This window comes from Emys orbicularis, chromosome 3 (assembly GCF_028017835.1).
Source record: "Emys orbicularis isolate rEmyOrb1 chromosome 3, rEmyOrb1.hap1, whole genome shotgun sequence".
NCBI lineage: Eukaryota > Metazoa > Chordata > Testudines > Emydidae > Emys > Emys orbicularis.
Window position 1 is genome coordinate 9,213,918 of NC_088685.1, and position 14,693 is coordinate 9,228,610.

Consider the following 14,693-nt stretch of genomic DNA (forward strand, 5'->3'; position numbering starts at 1 on the left):
TTCTGTGTCTAGAGAGTGATTTGATTGTTTATAGAATTGTGAAAAGCTAGGATCATTAGACTCATACAGGTGACAGCCAGCAAAATTGTAGGTGACTGGCTGTCACCATTGCCATAAAAATGCTTCAGCATTAACTAAAGTTAGCTATGAATATCTTTTATACTGACCACAGAACTGTAAGAGCCTAATCATATTAATGAGAAGCAATCAAGAACGGAGGGAAGGTTTAATGCATCTCTCTTTGCACAGTAATCACATTGTTTGATGGCTTTCTTCTCTTTACTAAATATGGACTGACACATCTGTCAGTGCTTCACATCTTTTATCATTTCTGTTCCCATTTTGATCCACGTCAGGTACATTAACAACATTGGATCACTTAGCATATAAGAGAGAGAGTCCCCAAAAGCTGAGAAACAAATCCAATCAAAACAAGTAAAATTTCAGTCCATGCGGACACTGGTCATAGACTGGTGGTGTGGGACACATGAAAAGAATTTGCTAACATTCTTGCAAATAAAACTTGAAATCAAGAAAGGGGATTACCCGTTTATAAAATTTAGGTCATCCAATTAGAGTACAGAAACAATACCATGTGATTTAGGCAACCAATCATATGGCAGGAATATGAAATAGTCATAGCAACCATCCAGTTCACTTACAAATCATAGGTTGAAACTTGTTCACACAAATTATTTGTTGAATAAATGCAGCTAAAACACATTTGTTTAAAAAAAAATCTGTTTATGAATAATTCATGAACAGAAGAAAGGGCTAATTTCATTGGGTAAATTGTTCACAAAGAATAATTGGATCAGCTCTATCGACTGCCTTATCAGGGCGTAACATTGTAGCAGTAAATGTTCTTCTTTTGTCTGCTGTACAAATCCGCATTTCCAATTTCAGGGATGCATCTGAACAAGGACCCATGAACTGTTCAGCAGAATTAGAAACGAAGCACTAAACATTCCTTGTCCATACTTTCTGCTAAGTTACCAATTTCCCCTAAAATACCATCCTGTAATTCATATCTGGAGGAGGGATAGCTCAGTGCTTTGAGCATTGGCCTCCTAAACCCAGGGTTGTGAGTTCAATCTTTGAGGGGGCCTCTTAGTGATCTGGGGCAAAATCAGTACTTGGTCCTGCTAGTGAAGGCAGGGGGCTGGACTCAATGACCTTTCAGGGTCCCTTCCAGTTCTATGAGATAGGTATATCTCCATATATGATCAGTAAGCAGCATGGGTAACCACTGCATCATGCAGCCTGGTCCAGATATGGAGACCTAGCTGGAAAAATGGTCATATTTTTGAATACTATTAGTTATATTTAGGGCTGTCAAGCGATTAAAAAAATTAATTGTGATTAATCACATGATTAATCACACTGTTAATAATAGAATATAATTTATTTAAATATTTTTGGATGTTTTCTACATTTTCAAATATATTGATTTCAATTACAACACAGAATACAAAGTGTACAGTGCTCACTTTATATTTATTTTTTATTACAAATATTTGCACTGTAAAAAACAAAATAAATAGTATATTTCAATTCACCCCATACAAGTAGTGTAGTGCAATCTCTTTATCATGAAAGTTGAACTTACAAATGTAGAATTATGTACAAAAAATAACTGCATTCAAAAATAAAACTTTTTTGAAGGCACTTCAGACTCTTAACTATCCTTAGAAATCTCACATTGGTACCTTCTTTGAGCTTTATCAAATCTGCTGTGAAAGTGTTCTTAAAACGAACATGTGCTGGGTCATCATCCGAGACTGCTATAACATGAAATATATGGCAGAATGTGGGTAAAACAGAACAGGAGACATACAATTCTACATCAAGGAGTTCAGTCACAAATTTAATTAATGCATTATTTTTTTAACAAGCATCATCAGTATGGAAGCATATCCTCTGGAATGGTGGGCTGGAGCATGAAGGGGCATATGACTGTTTAGCACATCTGGCACATAAATACCTTGCAACGCTGGCTACAAAAGTGCCATGTGAACACCTGTTCTCACTTTCAGGTGACATTGTAAATAAGAAGCAGTCAGCAGTATCTCCCATAAATGTAAACAAATTTGTTTGTCTTAGCAATTGGCTAAACAAGAAGTAGGACTGAGTGGACTTGTAGGCTCTAAAGTTTTACATTGTTTTGTTTTTCAGTGCGGTTATGTAACAAAAATATCTACATTTGTAAGTTTAACTTTCACTATAAAGAGATTGCACTACAGTACTTGTATGAGGTGAATTAAAATATACAATTTCTTTTATCATTTTTACAGTGCAAATATTTGTAATCAAAAATAATAATATAAAGTGAGCACTGTACACTTTGTATTCTGTGTTGTAATAGAAATCAATATATTTGAAAATGTAGAAAAACATCCAAAAATATTTAATAAATTTCAATTGGTATTCTATTGTTTAACAGTACGATTAATCGCGATTAATTTTTTTAATCGCAGTTAAAAAATTTTAGTTAATTCCTTGAGTTAATTGCGATTGATCAACAGCCCTAGTTATATTACATTTTCTGAGCACAAAGCTAGGATTGCCAGCCGTCCCAAGTTCTGGGGGATGACTGAGTTTACCTGGGCTTTGGGATTTCCTCTGAACTGTGTGTCCAGTGTTTACTGTCCCCAAAAAAATACCTGGTAGGCAAAGTGTTGTTGTGTCGGAACATCAGGTTATATGATGACAATTGTGCTATTACATTTTTCAATGTGATGCAGTTCATTTTCAGGATGTCATCATGTTACGTTGTGGACTTCAAGACCTTACATCATGATATTGTGATGCAGACAGCTTTGACCTGGGGAACAAACTTCAACAGGTGGCATCTCTAACTGAGGCCATTATCTCTCATGTGTATATATATATATACCTCTAATTTTATTTCTCATTTAATAAAACAACATATATATATTGTTTATATTACAATATATATATATATTGTTTTGTTAAATGGGAAATAAAATTAAAGTACCTATTTAGATCTAGAAATTGTATATCTTTTAGAAAAATACATGCAAAAGTTTGTAGATAAAATATCCACCAATTGAAATAAATTGGATTACCCTGTGCTTAAAGTTAAACATGTCTTGAAAAGTTTTTTGCATCAGAAATTAAGAGAGGCCTTGTGAAAACAGGCCCTTGTCCCTGTAGGCCAACAAATCTGGGTGTTATCAGACCAAGAAAAGGGCATTAGATGAGAATCAAGGATCCTTTCCTCAAAACATATTAGCACTAGTCTCCTCTCATTTAAACTGAAAGGCTATTAGGTCAGCTCTGCAGCTGATTACATGATCAGCTGCTGCCATATTGCATCAGAAGAGATGTGGTTTCTCAGGTAGCCATCACCCATTCCATTTAAGGTATTATAGATCAAAATGGGACCTCTAAAATTTTGCATAAAATCTGTAGGAAGTCAGTGCAGACAATATAGCACAAATGTGTCGATGTACCATTTTCTAAATGGGCAGCTACAGTCTACCCTAGCTGAAGTTTCTGAGTTGTCTTGTATCATTCCAAACAGAGCACATTGCAGTAATTCAATCTCAAGCTGATAAAGACCTCCAGAATTGTGGTTAGGTCTGCATCTGAAAAGAAAGGTTGGAAGCTTCTTGACATGTGCAGATGGGGGGGAAAAAACCCACATTCTTGACCACTGCCAGATACAGAGATCATCTTTGACACCGACAAATTAATACAGGGCCACTGGCAAATTAATACAAGGCTATTGGCAAATTAATTCAGGGCCAGTGTTAAAGCTCCTTAGTGGTATTTAAAATCAGAACTTGGGCAAAGGGTAGTGTAGGCAGGGCCAGATTTACACCTTATGCGCCCCTAGGCACAGCATCTTCAGCATCCATATCCCCCGCCTACAGGTGACCTTCATGTTGCCCACAGTTTTAGAGAGGTAAGGTGCCCCTAGAACACTGGTGCTTCTAGGCATGTGCCTATTGTGCCTAGTTGGAAATCCAGCCCTGAGTGTAGGATGTGCCACTCTTATCCACTGGCAGATGGAAAGATATCCCCATGACTCTAAGCTGTACTACCCAATTTCTCTGCTCCATCTCTTCTCATCCTTTTTAACTCCCCCTTCTGTGATTTAGAAACAATAAAGCATACTGGGAGCTGGAACTCAGGCTCTTAAGATTTCCTAAAGGCTGGAAATATTGCAATATATCAAAGAAGTTAAAATTAAGCTAACGAAGGGGAAGCAGTCATTCTGGTTCGGAGCCCCATAGTGTTATCTCCTTTTTTAGATCTGTTTTCAGAGCTCATGAGACTCTCTAGATGTGTTTGAAACACAAAAAAATCAAATTCATTGCTAGCTGCCCATTTTCTAAATGGGCAGCTACAGTCTACCCTAGCTGAAGTTTCATTATGAGCTACTTGCCACAACAAACCAGTGTCCATCCACACGCAGTAAATGAGTTGAAAAAGATTTCAGCTTTCAAGAGATGATTATAAACAGCTAGATTGTCAAATGGGTGAAAAATACCTTGTCACCCTCTCTTCCAGCCAACCAGAAGAAGCCCTTTTAATTTTTCACAACCCTGCTACAGAACATCCTGTATGGATAAACTTCAGTGAAGCCGAGTTACTGAGCTCTTCAATTAAATCTCCATCAAAGCAGCAAATAGAAAAATCAATACACTTCATCCAATATTTCAAGTTTCCAGGTATTTACATAAAAGGAAGATGCTGTCAATGTTTATTCCATAGTTTCATTAATTTTTTTTTTAAGTCTAATTTTTTATACTCCCCCCTTTGGAAACTTGAAGCAATGATTTCTTTTCTTATTTTTTCCCCATTCTTTCATATGCAGGCACTGGTTTGCTATGGGAGGACTTATTAGTTACTGTTATGTTATTGCAGGGATGCTCATGATTAGGGTTAGGCTTGGTTTTTATTGTACATAAAAACACATTAACAGCAAATTCTGTAATCTTTACTCAAGCAAGTAGTGCTTACCGAACATAATGGGATTACTCATGTCAGTAAGTATTGCAGGATTGGGCCCTAAACCATTTGTTCTGGGGAAACAAAAACAAACACAGAGAAATGCCTGAGCATCTTTGCAAGCAGATATGAAAACAAGGCCAAATTTTAAACCTACCAACCGTGATAGTGTTATTTTAATTATATAGCAGCTATCTAGAGATACATAGGTAGCATCTCAAAATGTAAATATTAAATATACTGGTAGTAAAATATCTTTAATTGGAATAACCGAAGCATGCAAAATGAAGGGTTATTTAATGGAAGCATAGAAATAAAAGGACAGTAGTATGAAAGGAAGCTGAGAGAACTAAATAAAACAAAGAGAAGAGACTCTAGTTTCAGGAATATTATTGTTTATGGCGAACTTGTTTGGTTGAATTGTACATTTACCCATAATCTTAACTCATCATGTGTACACAAATTGCATTCCATGGTTATTCAGAATCTGCATACTGTTAACAAAGTCACAAGGGTTTTATGGTAGCATTATTAAATCACCATTAGTATGCAACAAGGTGCCCTGCTTCCTGCTAAATCACTATGTAAGTGGGCCTATAAGCTCTGCCTCTCTTTGTTATGACAGCATTAGTCTGTGCGCTTCTGATGCAAGACTTAAAAGTAGAGAGCTAAATTAGGTAGACAGGATATTGAGGTGGGGATAGGCAGAATGAATTTAGTAGATGGAAAAGTGGGGGTTAGAGGGGAGAGGGAGAGAGAGAAACTGGACAGACATGGCTAATTAGGATAATAAGGGAAATTAAGTTTATTCTAAACGTGACATGAGTTTACAGATGAAAGATGGCTGGAGAAAAAAGTTAGAGTTAATAAATAATAAAAGGAATGTTCAAACAATCCAGAGAAAGCATACAGATCCAAAGGAGGCAAAGGAGAGGTCTGAGGAACAAGCAGATGCTGAAGAACATAGGAAAATGAAACAAGTGCTTAGGAAAATACTGTATTTCTAGGGAAAGAGCTTTCAACGTGATATTTTTTAAATGCCCTTATAATTCATGTAAGCTTTTGACCAAAAAAAAAAATTGTATTCTTGTTGAGCCCTGATGCTCTGGTCTATGGTATTTTTTAACACTTGCCAAATGGTATCCTCTGGCTGGGAACAGATGTAAGAGATTATTTCCCAAATCTGCAAGAACTGTCACTTTACACTTGCAAAGTAGAGAGATCTTGACTGGAAGTACAGGGGGAATAAAGTATGCATGGAAAATTCCGAATGTCTACTTTTAACAATGCAGGTACAGACTAAGATATTATTTGTTCTCCTGGTTTCTTAACTTTAGGATGATTGTGAGTAAAGAGAGAAAGGGCAGCTGTACCAATCAATCTGTATCAAATGGTTTTGCTGCCACATTGGTAGGTCAGTTTTACATTAGCTGTCGCTCTGGTTTGCTGATTATACAGCTGTAAAAGACAGAACCACCCTCATAAAACTAGAGAAAACCAAAATTCAAAGCTGGAATATTATTTCCATGCAGGGTAGCTAGGTGCACTTTGAGTTCATTTCCATATACACCATTGCTACCATAAAACCTAAAATTGAGAGTCTCACCTACGATGCCATTTCAGTGCAAACTAGAGAGGTCCCCCACAGCAAGTATTGTACAAATAGGGGGATAAATTGTAAAGATACAAGAGCAAGCTCAGGGAGTCCCAATTCCTTCCTTGGTGGCCCTCTCCACATTGTCTTGGCTCTGTTGGCAAGGCCATAGGGGGATGGAGCTTTGGCTTTACATATTTCTCTCCCCTGGCCACCACTCCAGCTCACCTGCCTAGGAGGGGAACTAGCCTCTCCAAGGATGACCTTCTACCCTCCCATGCTGTGACCCGAGATGTGGGTAGCCCACACAGGGAGCAATGCTGTGCCTCACAGCGATCTTGCCCAATGTGAACACAGCCCACATCTAACGTTTAGTTACTCAAAGCTGTTTTCATTGGCATTAGATGAATGGCATGATGCTTCTAATGCATCTCATGGGCCTGATTCTACAAGGTGCGGAGAGCCCTCATATGGGATGCACAGCACCACACGGAATCAGGCACGTATGTAAGGAGCCTTACATAAAATATGGGTAGCAAATGCTACCAACTCTACAGCCTTCTTTAGAACTGTGCTTTCGGACCCATCGTCCGCAGGTTTTCCCTGATAAAGGGTTCCATTTTACTCACCAGAAGCCGGTGGCAAAACTGCCACTGGCCCAAATCGTGTTAACACTGAGAACAAATCTAGGGACTTTTTCAAACTAAACTGTTTTGGTTTGGCAATGTTTGGGCTTTAAGCTGCATCTTGAGTGCCTCCTCTGAGGTGCTGGCCACTCTCAGCTCCCATTGTGCCCCATGGTAGCTGTAGGTGCTCAGCTGCTCCATTGAACCAAGCTCTAAATGGCTCTTAGAGGCAAGAATTAACCCATAATTCCCTCCTAAACATCACTATCAAAACTACATTAAGCCTAGGGCCAGGGCCGGCTCCAGGCACCAGCCCACCAAGCTTGTGCTTGGGGCGGCACCTGGAGGGGGGCGGCGCGGCGCTCCGGCCGCCGGGGAGAGCGGGGCCACGGCCGGGCTCGCTGCCCTCCCCCCGGCGCTCTGGCCGTCCTCCCCCCCGGCACCCTCCCCCCAGCCGCCGGGGGGAGAGCGGCAAAAAAGCCAGAGCCGGCCCTGCCTAGGGCATATCTTCAGCACAGACAGCAGACCTTGTTAGGTTCAAGCCAATTAAAAGGATTTATGTATTAATTAGCTTTGCAGAAGTAAAACAAAAGCAGCTTTCTTTGAGTTACTGAGCATTTTCCTTCCCAATCCCCAGCATTAAAGAAATATGCACATTTCCCCCCGATTGTTTTGACAGTAACAATTTTGAGCATTAGGTGAAAGGAAGGTATGACTTCCCCCACCGTGTTGTCTTGTCTAGTGTGATAGATGGTCTTGTCTCCCTGATCAAATCCCTAGCATATCTATTGTTTATACTCCATTACAAGCAATGTGGGCTTGGAACTGTTTGCAAATCAGAAAGCTTGTGCTTGAAGATGGATTAATAAGATTAAAACACACTTCTGATAGCTGCTGCTGCAGCCATCCACATGCTTAAATGGGTCTGCATTCCAAGATTTCTGGAATGAGGGCATGTTGGTGGCATGATTAGATTGTAGCTCCAGTTCTTTATAGCTTTTCAAATGTTAGGTTTATGTATAAATAGGAATGACTGCATAGTGAAGGTTGTAACTAGTTTTCCATTTTAAGTTCTTTTTTGACCCCACCTCCCTTTAACGGCTTTAAACAAAGCAGATTTCCAACCAAAATTTTTCATGTGTTCTCTGTGTTATATGGCTACAGTTGAATTTTCCTTCCAAAGTTTGAAGTTAATCAGACAAGTAATCTTGGATATACACATTTAAAAGATGAGAAGTTTTCATATCTATTGAAGTCTCATAACATTTTTTATTTTTATTATTTTAATATCTTATCTGAAAAGATCTTATTTGATTGGTCTATAAACCCCAAATTTGTTTTATTTAGTAATCTTCATCAAGAGCTAGAATGGTGTTTTGGAACATTGATATGGGAATTATTTCGGGGAAATTCTGTGGCTTGTGTTATACAGGAGGTCAGACTATATGGTCACAATTGTCCTTTCTGGCCTTAGAATCTATGAACTTAAGAAGGTTACATGGTTAATTTTAGAACTGTTCACTATGAAATATTGAACCTGTGTATAAACTCTGACTAACCGAGTAATAATCTGTTTTCATTTTTTTTTAATAAAAGTAATTTTCTGGCCTTTTACATCACACGGAGAACCTTGTCACTGAAAGTATAAAAGTGTGGGTCTGAGTTCCAAAACCATTTTTACAAGTTCCTTTTTTACCATCTCCTTAATTGTAAATTATCTGACCGGTCTCTCATGGCAAGCTGCCATTGTGCTTCTACTTCTCCAACTAGATTAGCAGTCTGATGGAATATGGGAGTCAGAGCATGATGCTTTGCTGTCAGATACGAGGTGAAGCAATGAATCAAGCAGCAGTGTCCTGAGAACAGGACAAGCCATGGTATCTTCATAAGATTAAAAACTTTTTCCAACATTCGTTGTTTAAACAGATCTCTCTCTCTCTCTTTTTTTTTTTTTTTTTTTGCTATTCCCTATTTGTATTACCGTAATTCTCCAGAACAGCTGAAAAAGGACTCTCTTGTGCCAGTGCCTAACTCCCTTTGTGAATATAGCCCTAAATGAGTTGTCCAAGTCAGTAAATCTGTGGCAGAACTAGGAAATGAACCCAGATCTCATAAGTCTTATTGGGTTAACCAGAAGACCATCCTTTCTCGAATGTTCCTTACAGTGTCTATATATTATACAGTACTTGCATAATAGATGCAATTGAGACTGTCCAAAATATTTCCATGTGAGTTAATGGCATAGTTTGTTGCAAAGCTGCTTGCTAACACAATACAATCTTACAATGAGGTTCAAAAGTTTAAAACCATGTCTCCCCTGTTTGCAGCTCAATTGGCTGATTGGGCCCACCTGGCCTAATTCAGCTCTCTCAGGGCCAGTGTGGGGAGCACACCCCATCCCATCCCACCCTCAATCCCACCAAGTGGTCTTGGGGGGAAACTGCAAAGAGGAGACAGGCAGACAGAGACTCCAGCTGGAAGGAGCAGCAGCTGCGGAAGCAGCCAAAGTTGTCACCTTCAGACATTCCGAGAACTTTCTACAGTTTTGACTGGACTTACTGTGCCCTGTGCAGACTGGCTGTTTGCTCCCCCTGCCCCTCCCTCACAGTCTGTTTATGTCAGCTTCACTCAACACTTGCCCTGTCATCCTGCCCCTCCCCCTACCTTTTCTTTCCATTTAGTTGATCCCCTCCTCAGTAATTCCCTCTCCCCCCCCAAAAAAAAAAATTTGCGGCATTAACATGACGTTTGCTGCCATCACATTGTACACCGTGCTTGCATGTTCTGTCCCGTTCCCCACCCTGTGACAGTCTAGGCTATTTAGATTATACATTTTTGGGGGGCAGGGACTGTCCACTGCTCTGCATTTGTACAGCATCCAGCACAATGGGGCCCCATTTGTGGTTGTTCGTTAGGCACTACCGTAATGAACACGATTAATAATAGTTGTTTGTAGTGTTGTTGTAGCCATGCTGGCCGCAGGATATGAGAGAGATAAGGCAGGTGAGGTAATTTCATATTGGTCCAATAAAAGATATTACCTCACCTACCTTGTCTCTGTCACGATTAATAATAATAATGTATTCATTAACAAAATGTTAGTGTATTTCATCCTGAAGGATTTTAAATGCTTTACAGTATGACAACTACATATAAGAATCACTTCACTCATTACTGAGCTGCAGTCATCTCTGAGGTGAAACCCAACAGCTGTTTGATAGCACACAGTAATATTACATAATCATTTAGTGAAGACCAATACCGTATCCAGTTGAAACTACTGGGGGACTTGCATCTGAAGAAGTGAGGTTCTTACCCACGAAAGCTTATGCTCCCAATACTTCTGTTAGTCTTAAAGGTGCCACAGGACCCTCTGTTGCTTTTTGGGGGAATTCAGTTACCTGAGGTATTTGTCCAGTGCCATGGGATCTAATATTGCACCACCAGCACCATAGTTCCCCCCTCGTATCCCACTAGTATATGGGTTTCGTACTGAGTCTTAAGGAAGCTTGCCATCTACTGAATTAACAACACCCCTTCCTGCAGAACCTAAGTATTCCTTGGAAGTCTCCTGTGTAAGAACCGATCCTCTCCCAACTCTATCTAGCTTGGGAGAATTAACATAAAACCTTCAAGGCTTTCAGGTATTTGTTTAATAAAAAGCGAGGCACATATATGTAAAATATGTATCGCAATATAGTAGAAATATAATAAACCGACAAAGTGTTTGAGCTCTTTCCTTCTGTACATGGACTATTAACTGAAATAAATTTCCATTAAAATATTTTTATTGGAAAAACTTATTTAGCATATGTACAGGAAAGTGAAGAGCCATGGAAAAAGAAAGAAGTTGGCTAATTGAATTTCAGACTGTATAAAGCATAGGAAACAGAGAATAATTACTGATATCATAGCAGTTAGATCAGATGAACCTGTCCCCTGCAGGAGCAAGATGCAGTTCTCCAATCCACTTCTCTCTCAGGTTAATTTTCCCCATCCATTCTCTAGAGGACAGCATTGGTGTATCAAGGTTCAACAGCTCTGCTGTCGCTTTTATACTAGCTCTGTAATTGGAATAGGCCACTCTACACAATGGTTTTTGTATCTAGAGTTTCTATATCAACACTCACTTGACACAAAATTAATATCTGTATTGTAATTCTGAAACATGTTATTGCTAAAAGTAGAGCCAATTGATTTTGACTACACTTGCTGTTCAATATTAAAAATGTTCAAGAGATCAAATAACCAAGCTTAGCCACTTTATTGTCTAAAGACAAAGTAGTACAATAGCAAAAGGAAAGAGTTAATAACATACCAATCTTCTCGGGAAGCGATTCTCTCAGCACCAGTTCACCTTACATAGAAGATGTGCTTCGAAATATGCATTCTGAACCACCTCTGTATGTACTAAACCTGTTTACAAGTTATAGGGCTTTCTATATGTCACTGCGTTCTAACCCACCAGTTCATACCAGTCATGTACCTTTTCTTAGCTCTTGTTTTGTTCCAAGTACGATCAGCCCGTGAAGGTACCAAGCTTGTACCAGGGCAGATTGTCTTTTGACACATTTCATATTTTCCAGTGCCAACGCTGACTTTAGCTTTGCAGGGTACTGAGGTGTATATATCTTGACATGAGTAAAAAGCATTGTGGGAAAAGCATAATACCATTCCGTTAGCATTACTTTCCAACACATTATATATATATATATCGTATTAATTCTGTGCCCATAATACCTATTAATTTGATATGTACTATGCCTAATATATGTGTGAGTGTGTGTATATATATATATATGCTAACAGTGTGAAGAGATAGTTGGCAGGATCAACAATAGCAGCATAATTCCAAAAGTAAATGGACCCTTATAGAAATGAAGTTAAGCAGCATGTTTTCTGCACATACTTCATTTGGGAATATTGGTATGGAAGGTAAGTCATTTTATAATAATGCTCCTCTGGCACTGTCTCTGGCTGATAGAGGTAATTTAAAATGTGTTCTGCCCACAGTATATTGGTTTGGCAGGTGCCAGTTGCTGGTGTGACTTTGGCAGCAGCAAGACCCAGACGCCCAGCTCTGATTTATCTACTATATCAGTGTCATTTGGGAGTTAGTTCTATATGACCTGCCTTTGCTGGTGCCACCTCTTAAGTCTGATGGAAAGTCGTATTTAGCTGTGTTACTTCCTTTTGTGTTATTTTTGATCTGTTTTCTTCACTGTGATCTTGGAACCCTGGTTAGAAACTTCATTTCAATAATTGAGAAGTTACAGCAAAAATTTCTATTAACCATACCATGAACGGAGCATCTAGTTGTATTGAGCATTTACCCTAATACGTGATCTGTCTTGTATGTTTCCAGCTAACTGTGTACAGCTGCTTTAGAGCTGAGTGTCATGCTGGTGTACTGTGCATCACACTCAAGCATGGGTAGTCTTTTTGAGTAATCAGGAAGTTGCATGCAAAGGCCAGTATTAAATTTGTTTTTGTTTTTTAGCCCACCCACACAGCATTCTGAGAACAGTGAAATCAAGGTTTCACTAAATTCTGAGGACATGGGTCATGCCGTATTTTCAGAATCCTCTTCCCAGATCCCCAGATTTTTTGTCCTCTCTGCCTCCAAGGAGCTGTTCTGCTGAGCAATTAAGTCACTTTTGGGTTGTGATTTGGCAGTTTTAGTGTGACGGGTTCAGTCAGAGAGACCCCCTTGGGACTGTCATCTGATGTGCTGAATTTACCTCTGAGCCCGTTTTGCCTGCCAGCTTGGGACTCCAGAACTCTGCCTTGCTGAGCCAGACACACTAGCCTGCTGCAAACACAGACCCAAGTCTGTCTACGCCCCCAAAGCTGCAGACTTTAACCAAAAAATGCTCAGCAGGTCACCTATTTCCAACACCCAGTTCCCAATGGGATCCAAACCCCAAATAAATCCATTTTACTCTGTATAAAGCTTATACAGGGTAAACTCATAAATTGTCTGCCCTCTATAACACTGGTAGAGAGATATTCACAGCTGTTTGCTCCCTCAGGTATTAATCACTTACTCTGGGTTTATCAATAAACAAAAGTGATTTTGTTAAGTATAAAAAGTAGGATTTAAGTGGTTCCAAGTAATAACAGACAGAACAAAGTAAGTTATCAAGCAAAATAAAACAAAACATGCAAGTCTAAGGCTAATACATTAAGAAACTGATTACAGGTAAATCTCACCCTCAGAGATGTTCCAATAATCTTCTTTCACAGACTAGACTCCTTCCTAGTCTGGGCCCAATCCTTTCCCCTGGTACAGTCCTTGTTAGTTCCAGCAGGAATCTTAGGTGAAAAGCAGGGGCTTTCTCATGACTGGGACATCCTTTGTTCTGTTCCACCCCCTTTTTTATATCTTTGGCACAAGGCAGGAATCTTTTGTCTCTCTGGGTTCCCACCCTTCCTTCTAAATGGAAAAGCACCAGGTCCAGCAATAGGACTTCAGAGATATGCTTCATATTTCTAATTTTAGATACAAGAATGCACCACATACAAATAGGATGAACCCACTCAGTAGATTATAAGCTCTGTAATGATACCTTACAAGAGACCTTTTGCATAAAGCATATTCCAGTTACATCATATTCACACTTATAAACATATTTCCATAAAACATATGGAGTGCAACGTCACATTTAGTTTTAGCGAATACTTCTGGTTTATTTCTGGAGAATGAAATTCTATATATTGTGGTTTGGTAAAATTCGGTTGTTCATCCTCCCATAATTAAACCTTGTGACGCTTTAACCAAATACGTACACCTATATGGGGCAGAATCTTAGCTGCCATAAATAAGGATAGGTCCAATTATTTCAGTGGATTTACACTGTTGTACACCAGCTGAGGATCTGGCCCATATATGTTTAGAAGTTGAGTTTTCCTGAACCTTCCCGCTGTAATAATAACTAACTAGGAGCTCAACCCTGCTAACATTAAAGTCAATAGAAGTTCTGCCACTGGCTCAGTGGAAGCATTAGCAGGCCCCAGGTTTTGAACTTCTGTTTATACACTGGCTTCATAATCTAAGGTTTGATAAGGTGTTAACTTTAGCTCTGAGAAGAGGTGGGAAAAGCTCTGAGGCACTGTTCTTAATTTGTTGAAGTACATTTGTCGGGTAGACTGTGTTCTTTTAATGCTTTCCTCAAGTGCCATTTTGTAACTAAAATGCTCACCAAAAAATACTAAAATATTTTTAGTTGTCGAGTACAAATCAGATTGAGCTGCACATTTCCCTGGTGAGTAAAAGTGATGAGTTTGTGTTCATTAACTCAGGGCCATCTGGTGCAGACATGTTGCAGTCTGTGAATCAAACATGCATCAACCTCCAGGGATCAGAGTAACCGCCAGACCCAATGTTTGGGGGGAGGCAAGAGGGAAAAGAGAGGAATTCACTATATCTCCCCCCGCCCCTCCATTAACTCTGCTGTGCAGAATATTTGATGATTTAATGCAGCTCTCCTGCA

The 14,693-nt window shown here is 39.3% G+C and overlaps 1 protein-coding gene across 1 annotated transcript in view; it reads left to right on the top strand.

Annotated features, from left to right (window-relative positions):
* Positions 1–14,693, top strand: part of MSRA (methionine sulfoxide reductase A) — a 446,149-nt gene that overhangs the window by 334,487 nt on the left and 96,969 nt on the right. The window lies entirely within an intron of this gene.